Below are 16,765 nucleotides of genomic sequence, written 5' to 3'. Positions count from 1 at the left end.
TATTTCCACGTATTACCGGTGGGCCCGGTGGGGAGTATCGTGACGTAGTTGATATCATCATAGTCAAACAACACAATTTAAATGCACAGCGGAAGCAAAAGATATGAATCACATTACAAACCGAATAATAGTAATATCAAAGTATCACAACGGACTGTAATGGATCCACAGGCGGATCAAAATAAAAAGGAAAATTGTTCAACAGACTTTAACATCTAAAGTTCGCGAGACTTGATTAATGATGCCAGGAGTAGCCAGCCTATTGCGAGTAGTACCTGCACTTAGTCTTTTTGGGAAAATACGTCAGTTTGCACTGGTAAATACAATTAACCGACTCATTTTGAAAAGAGTTTATGAAAATTGATTTGAATGCCCATGGCACAAAAGTTCTTTAATAACTTGGGATAATTATTTATATATAAACTTGTAAAAGAATTACATGTTTGTTATATGTTCAGTAGCCCGGGCTGAATACCGGGTTAAAGATTAATAGACACACCACATGATATAGTCCCGCGGTGAGTTATTCTCAAACCGTCGGTTATACCTTATTATATATATATGCGCTGGCGGGTGTACGCCTACACCCCACGCTTAGGTCGTGGCCATTTCAATGAATGATGCCAAGGATATCCGGGAAATGGTCATTAACCCCCCAAAGGCTTTAAGCAAACAAAACAATTTAAACAGGTCATCTCAATGAGTTTAACCTTATTATGATTAACAATTCAATGCCCGACCAAGCGGTATTTTATATACCGTACCCCAAGCCCGTATAAGGGAAAATAAGTTAAGAGTATTTACCTGAGCAAGTAATAATCACAAACAGCAAGTGCACGTAGCTTTTACTGGGCTCCTAATCTGGAACGAAGGTTTTTAATAACCTATTAGATTCCTAACGGGTCTTTAATTAAGCCTAAACTTAGACCGGTTAGTTTTAAAGAAAGATACGGTTCAATTCGCATGATTAAGCGAAGACCGAATTAGAATGTGGTTTAGACCCGACAAGCTTGTATACTTGTTTAATATGGGTAAACTAAACACATTCTGGATTTTGAGATAAAAATGATAAGGTTTTACCCGTTTCGGCTAATTTATGCAAACTAGTTACATAAGCCGATCCGAACGCGAAAGGTGCGTAACGGGTAACCAAATGAGTCATGAACAGGTTTCCTTGAGTTAATATGCCTTAAATATGTTGTGATATCTGTAGGATACCTTCCGTTATGCCCAAAATGAAATTAAACTCAAACTATGCCCTGTAGGGGTATTTTGGTCATTTTAAAGCTTTAAAAGAGTTCAAATATGAATCTTAGTTCTAGGTCTGATATAATCAGTAAAAATACTTATTTTTTATAAGTTATATCAGTATGGTATTGCATATATGTGAAATTTATTAATTATAACCAACTATGCACCGTAGGGGCATTTTGGTAATTTCACATAAGCTTAAAAGGTCAAATCTAGAAATCTGAGTTTAAAACTTTTGCCTACTGTTTAATTATGAAAATTTACTTAAAACATCAGTAGGGATCAAACCTTATATGTTAAAAATAGTTTTAACTTATACTATGCGTTAAAAACGCGTAAAAAGGCGATTTGAGCGATTTTCGAGTTAAAATAGGAAAGCTGATATTTTTATCATTCCAGAAAGCTTAAAATGTTTCATTTATCATATAAAATCAGTAGCAAAAGGTTTGGTGTCAAAATGTTTTGTAAAACTCATTTTATAGGCCAAAAGGGCAAAATCGACAATTACCGAATAAGCTTAGAACCCTATGTTATGTTCGGCCTAAAAATAAATAAAAATCTTCAAAAATCCCAAAATATTATTTTATATCAGTAGGTAAAAAGTTTGGTATAAAAATTTGTGTTTAGATAGGCTATATGCTAATTACGCCGTTTAATTTATAAAAAGCTTTCTAATTACGCTATTGAGCATAACTCCTAATCTAGACCTCGAACTGATGTGAAAATTTAGGGACAAGTTTATAAATCAGTAATAAAGATTATTGTCCTCTCATATTTTCAAAATTCTTGTTTTAAGGTCAAAAGGGCATAACGGTCAACATTTAGGCATATAACGGAAACGTGCATATGAATCGGATAACTAATGAACCAAATTGTATAATCACAGAGGATTATACTAACATGTAACCTGGTCCTAAATAAGCTCTAAGGAATTTCTAAACTATGCTCTAATGGGTCAGAACTGAAAGTCAAAGTAAAAGTCCACTTATGCGACTTTCGGTTCCGAACCGAGCTTAAACTAAAAATTGTCGGGTTGAACATGCTTAGACATGTTCTTACATTAATTACCAAGTTATATGAATGATAAAACAGGTTGTATGGCTTATACATTGCTAATTATATGTTTATTTGGAAATTAGCTTTCTGTTGACTTTTTAAGATCAAGTTTGACCCGACAATTGACTTATTTAGAGTGGGAATCAGAGAATACCCTTTTAAGGGTTTATTACCCACATAATTACCAACTCAAAGCTATTCTTAATTCTAGAATTGACTGGACCATTAGTGATTAATCACTAAGTCAAACCTTAATTACGACGGTTTGACTTTTTGGTCTATAAGTTAATTAAAAGGACTAAACAAGGATTAAAGCTCTTACTTAAGGTCCTTGCTATCTTTTCTACACTTCTCAATCTTCTCCCAAGGCCAGCTATCTCCAGAATTGATTGCTTGAGTTGTTGCAAGTGAATGAACACTTGAACAAATGAACTCATGGCCCTTATATAGGTTTTATAGAGCTCCAAGATCATTCCAACAAAGTCTATGGATGTTTCCTGATCATCCCAAGTGTCCCTAGGCCATTATAAACCATCAAACAAGCCCCTAGAAGCGAAAACCAGACTTTAAAGTCGGTCTAACTGGCTGGAACAGGCAGCTGTGATGTTTTTCTGCATCCGCAGGTCTCACGCGACATGCGTAAGACATGTGTGAGTCTTACGCAACCGGTATGGCTCCCAGACTCTGGTCACAAGTTTCCAATAATTGCAACTTTGGTCCCTGGTCCTTTAAATCTTTATTTTAACTTGTTATTTTGCACTTTTAACCCCCAAACTTGACTTTTAAGGACCCCAAGTCATAAACCAACTTTGTTAAGTCCCCGGTTATTCATATGATCACCGAAAAAGTCTTAAATTTCAACGTTGACGCTTTTAACCCCTCATATACGGATGTTATCATAACTTTCTCATACTTTATCAAAACCTTGTGAAATTTTTACCACATATTCTAGTGAGCATAATTAATTGTTACAAAGCTTCGGGTTTGCTAAAAGGTCAATCAGAGCTATAACTTAAACATGTTGACACATTTAACCCCTGTAGTTTGTAATCTCTCACTTTCTTCCACAATTAGCTTCGTATGATCCATAATTCATTCATTTAAGGGTATAAACATCGTGTAGGGTTATTGAATAGTATATTTATCCATTGTTGACACTTTGAATCCTTTTACACACGTAGATTCTTTGTTTGTCAACTTTAGTCCCTCATAAGTAATCTTTTACACGTTTAAAGTCCATGACACTTGTCGATATATTATTGGACATGAATTTTCGAGGTGTTACATCCTCACCCCCTTAAAAGAAATCTCGACCTCGAGATTTACTGAAATAAATGAGGGTATTTTTCTTTCATTGTGGACTCTACCTCCCACGTACACTCGGGTCCTCTGCGGGAATCCCATTTAACCTTTACAATTGGCACATGCTTCCTTCGAAGCTTCTTAACCTGTCGATCCTCAATCGACAAGGGTTTTTCAACAAATTTCAAGCTCTCATCTATATGCACATCCGTATGTGGTACGACTAGCGACTCATCAGCTAGACATTTCTTCAGATTGCAGATGTGGAATACATTATGAATACCACTGAGCTCTTCAGGCAAGTTTAACTTATAAGCCACTGTTCCAACACATTCGATGATCTCGGATGGTCCTATATACCTTGGGCTCAACTTACCTTTCTTACCAAATCGCATCACTCCCTTCCAGGGTGATACTTTAAGAAGAACCTTATCACCTACTTCGAACTTTAAAGGTTTACGCCTCTTGTCCGCGTAGCTTTTCTGCCTATTTCTGGCAGCTTTGAGACGATCTCTAATCTGTACAATCTTGTCTGTCGTCTCCAGGACTATATCAGGTCCTGTTAGTTGGACATCTCCAACTTCTGCCCAACAAACGGGCGTTCTGCACTTCCTGCCATACAAGGCTTCAAATGGTGCAGCTTGAATACTGGAATGATAACTATTATTATACGAAAATTCGATTAATAGAAGATGATTATCCCAACTTCCACCTAGATCAATCACACAAGCTCTTGACATATCTTCCAGTGTTTGAATTGTTCGCTCACTTTGACCATCCGTTTGCGGATGGTATGCAGTGCTGAAGTTTAGTCAGGTGCCTAAGGATTGCTGAAATCTTTTCCAGAAATGGGATGTATACCTTGTATCCTTGTCAGAAATAATAGACACTGGCACCCCGTGGAGAGATACAATCTTATCCACGTATAGCTGAGCTAACTTATCCGAGCTGTGTGTTTCCTTAATTGGTAGGAAGTGGGCTGACTTAGTCAATCTGATTATAACCCAAATAGTATCATTCCCTTTCTTTGTTTTTGGTAATTTGGTGATAAAATCCATTGTCACCATCTCCCACTTCCAGGTGGGAAGTTCAGGCTGTTGTAACAAACCTGACGGCTTTTGATGTTCAGCTTTAACTTGTGCGCACGTCAAACATTTGGCTACATAGGCAGTTATAGACTTCTTCAAGCCTATCCACCAATAATTTGCCTTCAGATCCTGGTACATCTTATCAGCTCCAGGATGAACGGAATATTTAGAACTGTGGGCTTCCTAGAGGATAACATCCCGAAGTCCTCCATAAACTGGAACCCATATTCGTCCATTTAACCCCAGGATTCCGTCCTTGCCATAGGATAACTGCTCCTCAGTTACCCCTAGTTTTTCATCATGATAGTTAGCTTCCAATATAGCTTCCTTCTGTGCAGCTAACAACCTTTCATTCAAACTATTCTTTAATTCAATGCTCTTAGCATTGATTCTTTTGGGCTTCACCCTTTCCTTTCTACTTAAAGCATCGACGACCACATTCGCCTTGCCTGGATGGTATCTTATTTTACAGTCATAATCATTTAAAGTTTACATCCATCGTCGCTGCCTCATGTTTAATTCCTTCTGATTAAACAAATGTTGAAACATCTTGTGATCAGAATAGATCACACACTTAGTTCCATTCAAATAATGCCTCCACAGTTTTAGTGCAAATACAACGGCACCCAACTCCAAATCATGGGTGGTGTAATTCTTTTCATGCACTTTTAACTGACGCGAAGCATAGGCAATCACTTTGCCTTTTTGCATAAGCACACATCCCATCCCGGTGTGTGATGCATCGCAATATACTACAAATTCTTCGATCCCATCTGGCAACGTCAATACAGGAGCATTGCTCAACTTCTGCTTCAAAATATCGAAAGATTCTTGTTGCTTAGGCCCCCAGTCAAACTTGCTATTCTTGCGGGTGAGTAAAGTCAGGGGTGCTGCAATTCTTGAGAAGCTTTCAGTAAATCGTCTGTAGTATCCTGCCAGTCCTAGAAAGCTGCGAATCTCCGTAGGCGTCTTTGGCTCTTGCCAGTTCATCATGGCTTCGATCTTAGCGGGATCTACTTGGATACCACGCTCACTAACAACATGTCCAAGGAATTGGACTTCACGAAGCCAGAATTCACACTTTGAAAACTTGGCATAGAGCTTTTCCTGTTGAAGCAGCTTAAGAATGCAACGGAGATGCTTCTCATGGTCAGCTTGACTCTTTGAGTAAATGAGAATGTCATCGATGAAGATGATGAAGAATTTATCTAGGTAGGGCTTGCAGACGCGATTCATGAGATCCATAAATGCTGCAGGTGCATTAGTGAGCCCAAAAGGCATCACTAGTGTAAATCCTGTGAGGATCTTTCAATGATATCAATAATAACTTGTGTAAGTGCGGAATTCAAACACAAGCGGATTCAAGAAAACTATAAAGTAATATAAACACAATTATCAAATCAAATCAAAACACTTTCTTGCATTCACCTTAAACCGATGACTGATACAAGACAAGCACAGGGTCTCGAGTGGACTCCAATCTTCAACTCAACGATCAACACTCTAAACACAATGAGGGTTTGTTTATATCCTACCTAAGATGGACCGAAACCACCCTAAGCCCACTCGAGACTACCCAAAACCCATTACAAACATGTGACCCAAAATAACTAGTTAAAACATTACAAGATCAACCCTAAAATTTTATATTTCTCTATGTATAAACCTCAAGGTTCCAACAATCTCCCCCTAGGTTTATGCATAGAGAGTCTTCAGACTTCAACCATTACGATCACCACCCAAACGATCTTTGAGCCCACCAAAACCTTTTGTGCGAATATGAATAGGTGAAGCAACTGCAGCAGTCCATCCTTTCACAATTTCTTCATATTTTTTAGTAGCTCTAATTTGATTGTGAGCTAACACTTCCAGATCTTCATATGCAAGATTCAGCAAATCAACTTGATCCACCAAGCGAAAATTCACATCATCATCACAAACAATAACTGCCTGCCCTAGACGCTCATCATATGCCCAAAAATGCAAAGACTTCAAAGCGCCTTTTGGAATCTTTCTCACTAAAGGAATCACCTTCTCCTTGTCAGTTGCGGGCCAGTGTACAATCTTCGTTCGCTTGTTTGTGTATGGATCTCGAATGCCTTTAGCTGGTTTAACAAGAGACTCTGCAGTATGCATGGAAGGAAAACCACGAAGAACCTCCCTCTTCAATCTCTCGAAAAACAAATAACCACGACCGCCAGGCTTATCATCCACATAAGGTGAATTAGACAAGTTTGTCAAATCAACCTTTGTAAAAGTCTGAAACTGAGCTAAATTCTTGTACCATTCAACAGGTCCAACCTTTCTCTTTATCCACCATCTTCGACGATCATGATCAAATCCCTAGCTAACCACCCCAGATCGATTTCCAACTTTATCGTAGAGAGTTTCACCAACATCCATTAGATGATGAGTTACTTGAGCATCATCATCATCTGGATTAAGATTCTTGCTCTTCAGAATTATAAACTCCCTTTTCTTTTTGATTCTTTCAGCCTTTTCTTTATCTGCAACTGGATCAGTCACTCTTTCAAAATATTTTTCCATAGCAGCACTTCGTTCAGCATCATCTCTATCAAAGGCTTTTCTTCGGTTTTCTACATCTGTTGGATCAGAAAATTCATGCCCAAATTTCTTCTCCAGCTTTCCACGTAAATCATACACCATATTACACAACAAACCGACATCTCCTTGTAGCTGCTCAATTTGTTGATTCTTTTGTACTACGGTATCTTCAAGTTGGATAATCTTTGCGTCCTTATGAATCGAATCTTGCTCAACCACAATCAAACGTTTCTTCATTTCTCTCATACTGATGAACTCATCCTCATCACTTGAATCATCATCAAATGGCATTCTCAACGGCTCTTCAGGTCTCTTACCACTTGAACTGCTGGGCATGTCATGAATAACTCCAGAAGGACCTGCAGAATCAGAGATACCGAATGGCATAGCACCAATGACAGAATCAGAAATAACATTTGTAACTTGAATATCAGCAGTGGTAGTTTCTAATTCAGTTCTTTGAGTATCAGCGTTAAACTCAAAGAGATCTTCAGTAGAAGTGGTGGTATCAGTGACACTTTTCTCAAAATCGAAGTCATATAAACCATCATCATCTTCAGCAACACTCACAGATTGATCTTTGTTTTGTTCAATATACATTCCGAGTCGAGGATCCCTCCTTTTCCGCTTCAAGGGCAATGAATCAGGATCCTTTGGGTTCTCGCTAGGCTCTTCATTAGATACTGTAAGATTGGAAGGAGGATTTCCCATCTTATCAGTCACAGACTTTAACAACAAAGCCAAATTCTCAGCAGTAATCACAGACGGAACAGTAGAAACAGCAACATCAGCTTCTTTTTCAGGAGGAAGCTCTTCATCATCTCCTGAATCACACATAATTTCTATACCTTCATCGTCAGAGTTGATTGTTAAAATCTCTGTCTCAGGCTCATTATCAACAGCACCCTGAACATCATGCTCCTCAGCAACCATTGCATTTACAAGAACGGGTTGTACTACTACTGGATCAACAACTACATCTTCAGTCTCAGCAAACTGACCAAATTTCTCCAGAGGAATTAACCTTCAAATTTCTTTTCAGTACCCTTCTTCGGAGTGAGAGCTCCAAAGCAAGCAGGACCCATAGGCTTTAACTCCAAAGAATCTCCAGATCTTACTAAATCTGGATAACGAGCATTAAGAATCATCTGCAAAAATCTTGGATACATCAGAAACTTGTCCTTTCGAACTCCTGTCACATTTCTCTTCATGCCTTCGAATATGTACTTCGAGTAATTAAAAGGTTCATTGGTTATTAGACAGGTAAGAGCAGCAGACTGAGTAATGTTCAATTGATCAGTGCCTCCTCGATTTTCTGTCATGCAGAGAATAAACATGTGCACTAACAGACGCCAATAGGGATGCACAATTTTCTTCACCAATGATGGGTACTTTCCTTCATAGCTTAATCTTGGCAGAATCGCTTCCACAGTTCCTGCTGGAAGCTCAATAGGATCAGTTTCCTGGTCGTTGAACTGTAGCACCTCCCTTATCATCTGCTCAGTTACAGTAATAGTTTTCTTTTGAATCTCAGCAATTAAAGCTCCTTTGCCTTCAGCTCCAAGGGTATCAAAACTTGCAGTCTTCCAAAAATCTTGAATGAGACTCTCGTAGACAACAGGATTTTCCCGAAGTGCATGAACTATCCTGCAACTGTTCAAGCCCTTGATTAAAGACGTAAACATCCTCTTGTGCTTCTCTGGGGGTGGAGCTGGATAACCTGCTTGATTGTGCGTTGATATAAATTTTAGGTCCATATCCTACACCAAACGGAAACATTAAGCATAGAAACATGAGAATAAAATTTTAGTCAACTTAATCTAAAAACAGGTCACACTGAATCAGCAGTCAAAACATAGGTTGTTGGTAACACACATGAATTGACTCGAGACTATGAGGTTTCGAGTCGAGACCATGAGGTTTCGAGTCGAGACCTCAGTCGAGACTTCAGTCGAAACTGAGTTAACTTAAAATGAGACCTCAGTCGAGACCATCTTTGAGTCGAGACCTCAATCGAGACAGACGAGGTTACGACTCGCAACTTTATGTCTCGAGTTTTCACATGTGTTCAGTCGCAACCCTAGTCGAGACCCCACAAACAACTTTAACAACTTTAATCCACTGAGCTTTGGATCAAACACCATAAACACCCATGATCTCTTTGAAGACCAACATAAGATCAAAATTAGGGTTCTTCATCTCATTCAAATCTTCAACAAATCTTCAAATAATCTTCAAACAATCTGCAAAACTTCAAACAAAATATCATAATACATTTGTATCTTTATGAAACGAAATCAGAAAATGCTTTGCAACACGCGAACTTCACCGGAATCAATCAACGAGTCGCCGGAAAGTGAGAGAGAATATGAGCTGATTTTTTAAGATTTCGAGAACAAGTGAGGTCTCGACTCGAGACCGCCTTTTATATCAAAGACAGTGGGCCGGGCTTCTCTACTGGTTCGAGACCCGTAGTTTGGGCCGAGACCACAGTCTCGATTCGAGACCACACATCAGTTTGAAACTTGGATTTATTAAACAAATTTTTAATTATTTTAGCAATCCAATTAAAATTCAAACTTTTCTAATATAACCCTTCAACTTCCTGAGCATGCCTTTATGAAAACAAAACCTATAAACATAAAAATAAATAATATAGAAATATTATTTACAAAAATAAAATAAGGAAATATCATAATCGCTCAGGGATCAAATCATAGGTTTCGGGCTTGACAAAGATCTACTAATGAATGATCTAGACGATTGCCAGTATATTTGTTGGATCTGAGTTTCCTTTTGATTGTATTTTTGTTTGTAAAATAAGATGGAAATGAATGAGTGTGCAGCGGAAATTAAGATGAACACAAACTTTGTATACAATCAAATGAGAGTAATACTTTTAATCAAACATCTTTACACAAAGAACCGAATGATTGAATTTATTTCAAACACGATTACAATGATGATGTATGAATGCAAACTCCCCCTCAGCCAGAGCTCAGCAGTTTGTTCGTGCAAAGAAGACGAATGATGTGAAGAGCTAATAGAACAGTACCAAGTACTGTACTATTTATAAGCACTTGCAAACTACTGAGCATCTTTAGCTGACATCACCATGAAGGTGACATCTAACCTCCTAACAAACTCTAACCTCTGATCTATACAGACACTGCTTGTGTTAACTACTGCTATTACATTCTATTACATAACAGACTATAGAACAACTGCTGCAACCTTCTACTGCTGTGAACCCAACAGCACTTGTCCGGATCAGCAGTGCTTGACTCAAGGCAGTAGATTGAATCAGCAGGACTTGAGTCTTCATTAGATCTTTAATTGAGCAGCAGTTATTGGTCAGCAGTTAGTAAGATCAGCAGATAGGAGGTCATCAGTTGTTGTAATCACTTTCAAGGGGAAATATATGTATATCAGCATCTGCTTATTCTGAATCCACTGAGCTGATCCAGTTTTGGCTTTACATTATCTGTTCCTCTGATAGGGTTCAATCCCAACAATATTTGTCCACCTAAACTCATTACCCTAGACCTTTACCATATAACTGCCTGTAACAAATTTATCATGATTTAATTTCTTAAACAATGAACACTCAAAAAAATACTAATCAATTCCCGGAATTATATGTATAGCACACTCTATCATGCAAGTAGCTTCCCTACCACATATTTCACAAGTCCAATCCAGATCTCTGAAATCTTAGCTGGGAATAGATTGAGAAGAGAACAGAATAGATCTTGAGCAGAGATGGTATAATATACAGATCAAATGAGTTTTTCTCAGTTTGATATAGGTTACTTGGGTTTCTTTTGGGCACTTGAGGGCCTCTTTCGGGTGTTTAATTGATCTACAGCGCGACAACGTACAACTAGGTCAGCATGTATCTGGATGCAGCAGAGGAGGTACACGACTTTTTCAGAGAAAATTTCAGAGTTAGACCAAAATTGTGTGTATCGGGACAACATACAAACATTAAAATAGAAATGAGCTAATTCCAAGTGATTTTCTTTCCTGAGGTCATGTATTAATTTAGTTCTGAACAGAAACAGTCAATGCTTCCAGTCTTAAGGATAGAGTCTACCAACACATCATACTAGAGTCAAACTATTTCGATACTGGTTTTACATGAGTCAGCCCTCGACCATAATGTGAAAATTCATTTCATTTCCCAGTCATGCAATGTTTCTTTTTGGATTTTTATTATTTTTTTAATGTTTTTGTATTTTTCAAAAATTTCTCCCCCTAAATTTGTGCATAAATAAAAACTACCTAAGAATAGAAAACTTTATGTACAAATTTACTTAAACAAATAACCATGCTCAGTCGGTGTACCGGATCATTTTCAGAAAATCAACAAGCACTTTGAATTTTGAGCTGCTGACAGGTTTTGTAAACAAATCGGCACCATTTGCATCTGTATCGATTTGCTCCAGTTTAATAAGACCTCTGTCAAAGCAGTCTCTAATAAAATGAACTTTTATGTCAATGTGCTTGGTTTTGGAGTGAAAAACAAGATTTTTAACAATTTGTATGGCAGCATCATTATCGCAGTAAATAGTAGTATTGAGATAAGTCAAACCGTAGTCCTGCAATTGATGTTGTATCCACACCACTTGAGAGCAAGATGCCGAGGCGACAACATACTCAGCTTTAGCCGTGGAAATCGCCACCGTTTGTTGTTTCTTGCATTGCCAAGAAATGAGCCTGTCACCCAGAAACTGACATCCAGCTGATGTAGATTTCCTGTCACTATCAGTGCCTCCAAAGTTGCTATCAGAAAACACAAACAGATCAAAATTGGAATCCCTTGGATACCACAGACCAAACCTAGGTCGGCCTTTAAGGTACCGAAAGATTCGTTTAACAGCAGTGAGATGAGAAGTTTTAGGATTAGCCTGATATCTCGCTCAGTTGCAGACAGTAAACATGATGTCTGGACGACTCGCTGTCAGATACATCAACGACCCAATCATAGATCTATAAAGACATTGATCAACAGGGGATCCTTCTTCATCTTCAGTCAATAACGGTCTCTCTGCCATTGGTGTTTCAGCCGATTTTGCATCTGCAAGCTTAAATTTCGTTAGCACATCATCCACATACTTCCCTTGATGAATGAGAATACCTTGAGAATTTTGTTTGACTTGTAAACCCAGAAACAGTGTCATTTCTCCAAGAGCACTCATCTCAAACTTCTTTTTCATAACTCTCTCAAACTCCTTGCAAAGCTCCTCACTTGTAGATCCGAAGATAATATCATCAACATAAATTTGAACTAAGATCTGATCCTTGCCGACTTTCTTGATAAACAGAGTCTGGTCTATCGTGCCACGTGTGTACCCATGAGCCAGAAGATGCTCTGTTAGAGTTGCATACCAAGCTCGTGGTGCTTGGTGCAATCCATACAATGCTTTTTCAAGCTTGTAGGCATATTCTGGATGATCAAGATGAACAAAACCTGGTGGCTGCTCAACAAAGATTTCTTCCTTCACATCAACATAGAGAAACGCTGTCTTGACGTCCATCTGATACACAGTGAACCCCATATATGACGCGTAAGCCAAGAAGATCCGGATGGCTTCAAGTCGGGCAACCAGAGCATATACTTCATCATAATCCAGACCCTCTATTTGTCAAAAACCCTGGACCACCAATCGAGCTTTATTTCGAACAATAACCCCTGCAGAATCTTGCTTGTTTCTGAACACCCATCTGGTTCCGAGCTTACGCTTTCCTTTCGGCAATTCCACAAGTTTCCAAACTCCAAGCTTCTCAAACTGGTTCAGCTCGTCATGCATAGCATCTACCCAACCTGGTTCCTGCAACGCTATATCAACAGTTTTAGGTTCTATTTGTGAGATATAGCAAGAGCATAAACATGTATTGATGATCCCTGATTGGCTCCTGGTTAGAACTCCTGCATCTACGGGACCTATCACATTCTCTATAGGATGATTTCGCTGGACACTTGTAGGAATCGCCAAATCAGGTACGGTCTCGTCTTCATTAATAGCGTTTTGATTATCATCAATGCTAGTCTCCCCCTCATTAGGTACTGCAGTATGATGAACTACAGGAGTTGTAACTATGCAATCTTCAGGAATGGATTCAGGAAATAGTGCAGATCCTGAACCACTAGATGTAGCACCACTTGATGGAACACCTTCGGAGGATTGATTGGACGTTCGTTGAGGCGTAGGATGCTGTGTGAAGACCATTCCTGTCACACCCCGACCACGTAGAACAACCAAACGTGGCAGAAAAGTCGGGGAGTGTTGTAACAGAATTATTGTTTCACAACCATGACATACAAAGTTTATATTTTATTTATCAAACAAGCGTGTTACATTGTCTCAAAACAGGAAATAAAGAGTTCAGAACATAATTAAACTAGTTCTATCTTTATTTTAAGTCTCTAAGGCACAGGTCCGCCCTAGTGTCACGATCATCTTCCTAAGCAACAGCTCCTGAAAACACATGTGAAAATAGGTACGTCAGCATAATAATGCCTGTGAGATACACAGGTTTTGTGAAAATAAGATTCATGACTTGGGTTTTAGAAGAAAGGTTTAATAAAAATTAGTCTTGAATCTTGTTAAATGTTTTCCTTTATAAATCGTATGAAAACTCGATAAGAAATCAGATTATATAAAAGAAAGGTGTATGGTTAATGAAATAACCAAGTAAAATGAGTTGTATAAAATAAACTGTTTTGTAAAACAATGTCTTGTGAAGAATATGTTATTTGTGTAAAATGTAATATGTCTATGCTGAAATGATTTAAATAACGCTACGATATGTAATATTATACAAACACTTATATATAGGAAGTACTAGCGGCGTATCCACCATGTTTGTATCATATTACACACGCCTCGTTACTCAAATCATTTACCCAAACCAACTACCAATGTAAATTTGTTCATGTATAAATCAATTGTCAAGTGTTATAGTGTAAACCATATCAAAATGTCCATGTCTAATGTAAACCACCAAATGTGTATATCAATGTCAAAAGGTTTATGTTTAATGTAAATCATTTAATGTGTATCCAAAATATCATGTATGGCATGTGAAATATATCAACTAAGCCATAGGTAAAATGCACAAGAACAGGGTATTGAATTAAACATAGTTTAAGTCAAAGTTATGTTTTGTGGAACAAATGCATGCTATACTGATACAAACATCTATGCTGTGTTGTGAAAATGCATACATCCAAGCCTTGTGACTGTGATGATAGACCTTTAAACAAATTAAAGGTTTATCTGTGTTATGTTTATCGAATTTGGTCATTCCTTCCACCCAAACAAACCTAGGGTTCAGGAACAGGAGTTGTCAATTCCTATGGTACCACTACCTACTAACGAACGGCGTGATCAATGTTAATGAATGTATTTTTGTCCCATTTAAACAAACCAAATGTCATACCAAAAATGTAAGCATGTGAAAACAATGCACTAAGTATGTAATCAAATGATCATACATAGCGTGAAATGTAATGTAAAACAATGTACTAAGTATGCACACAATGGGCATACATAGCATGAAATGTAATGTAAAACGATGTACTAAGTATGCACACAATGGACATATATAGCATAAAATGTAATGTAAAACGATGTACTAAGTATGCACACAATGGACATACATAGCATAAAATGTAATGAAATCATGTACTATAATGTACTAATGAACATAATAAGCATATGATATGAAAACATGAAAGGCACGGAAGTAACAAGTAGGCACATGTGTTTCACCCCAAAATAGTTTGAAAACAGTAAAAGAGGGGTCTATGTACTCACTTGAGATTGCTTAGTAGTCCTTGAGTAACAACCAAACAATGCTAGAGATCACGGATATCAAACGACACCGAATATAGGTAACTATGTTAATATACCGGACCTAAATCGGAGGATTGGATAGAATGAGGGTTCGTAAACCAAACGAGTATGAAGACTCGTGTAATATGGTTTAACAAAGCCTACATACTAAAATGAAACCTAACCTAAGTGCTTACGACCCATTACGACCCGTTTAGGTAGCTTATGCTACTTTAACGCGTCATTCGCGTGAAACGCGTTTGGAATGCCTAACTAGTCCTATGATAAGTAAAATATGCCTTAACATGTCTAATATTGTTGCCAAATCAGTTTAGATATCAAAAGTTATGTTACATATGCTTAATATGAAATTTGGCGTAAAAAGGGCATTTTGGTAATTTACCTAAGGCATATAAACTACCTATCATACAACTTAAATAAATGTCGTGACCATAAGGCATAACCTCGAAAGGTTATTCCTTATATACTATGGTCACCTAATGCGTTTGGTCGGATCTTAATGATCGACCAAACGGGTCAGATTCGAAAGTATAAGCGATTGGTTAGATCGCTTACCTTACGACCCTATATAAGCACTAAACTAAAAGTGACGAGCTAAGCATGTTAAAACATGCTTAACTAAGTTTAGAAAACAGGTTTGGTATGAAAACAAACGGTTTTGATACCTAAATGTAGTTTGGTTACAAAATACGCAATAACACGTATTTTGGCCGAAACTACGACTCGTTACTGAGCCTAGATAGCGTGGTAATGAGTAGGTATAGTCACTAAGGGCTATAACCATCGTGATTACACTCACGTTATGAAGTTCAAACGAACTTCGCATTGACCATAAACTGGTCAATGCAGAAAGTCAAACAAAGTTTGACTTTAGGACTCGAAAAGCGATAAAAGAACGAAGGAACACTTACAAAGGGTCCCCGAAAGCTAACCTTGATCCAAGTAGCTCAAGTATGAAGCAATGGCTTCAACTTAGAGCTTTTAGATCAGATTTTGTGGGTTTTGCAAGAAAGGGGGTGGGGTTATTTATAGGATATGCAAGACCGTTAGGGTCGTTTATCGATTAACATGCTCGAATCTCATCCGTACAAGTGTCGAAATGTTATGGTAACTCAATATGCCCCCAACCCCAGAGATTGGCAAGAGGCATTGCCCTTTGGAGTGTTGAAAGGCTGTTAACAACAGTTAAAACGAGTTTCTGCATCTAGGGAGGCCTCGCGGCCTGCGTAAGGTTCAGACAGGGTTTACGCGCCCCGCCTGGGTGTTCCGATCTGCAACCAACTTTGAAAAATGACAGTTTCAGTCCCTGTTGGTGTTTAAAGCCATTTCTGACATGTTTAAGCCGTTAAGCCAAATTTAAGGCCCTAAAATGATGCTTAAACATTGTGGACATGAAACATGCTCAAAAATATGCCGGATGTCGGTTCGTTTGGTCGTACGATCGCGATGTTCAGTTAATTACGACGGAATGCGCATAAGCGCGAAAAACGATCCAAATTGCGCGACGAATGGATTTTTCTTATGCTAAACACTAAAATAAAATATTTTAGTGCTTACATAAATTTTTGGATGTCCGGATGTATTCAGAACGTAAGTTATGCGTGAAAGTGCAAACTTGTGCACTTTTTGACACTTTTAGTC

This window comes from Helianthus annuus, chromosome 2, assembly GCF_002127325.2.
Source record: "Helianthus annuus cultivar XRQ/B chromosome 2, HanXRQr2.0-SUNRISE, whole genome shotgun sequence".
Classification (NCBI taxonomy): Eukaryota; Viridiplantae; Streptophyta; class Magnoliopsida; order Asterales; family Asteraceae; genus Helianthus; species Helianthus annuus.
Note: the sequence above shows the minus strand (reverse complement) of the source record.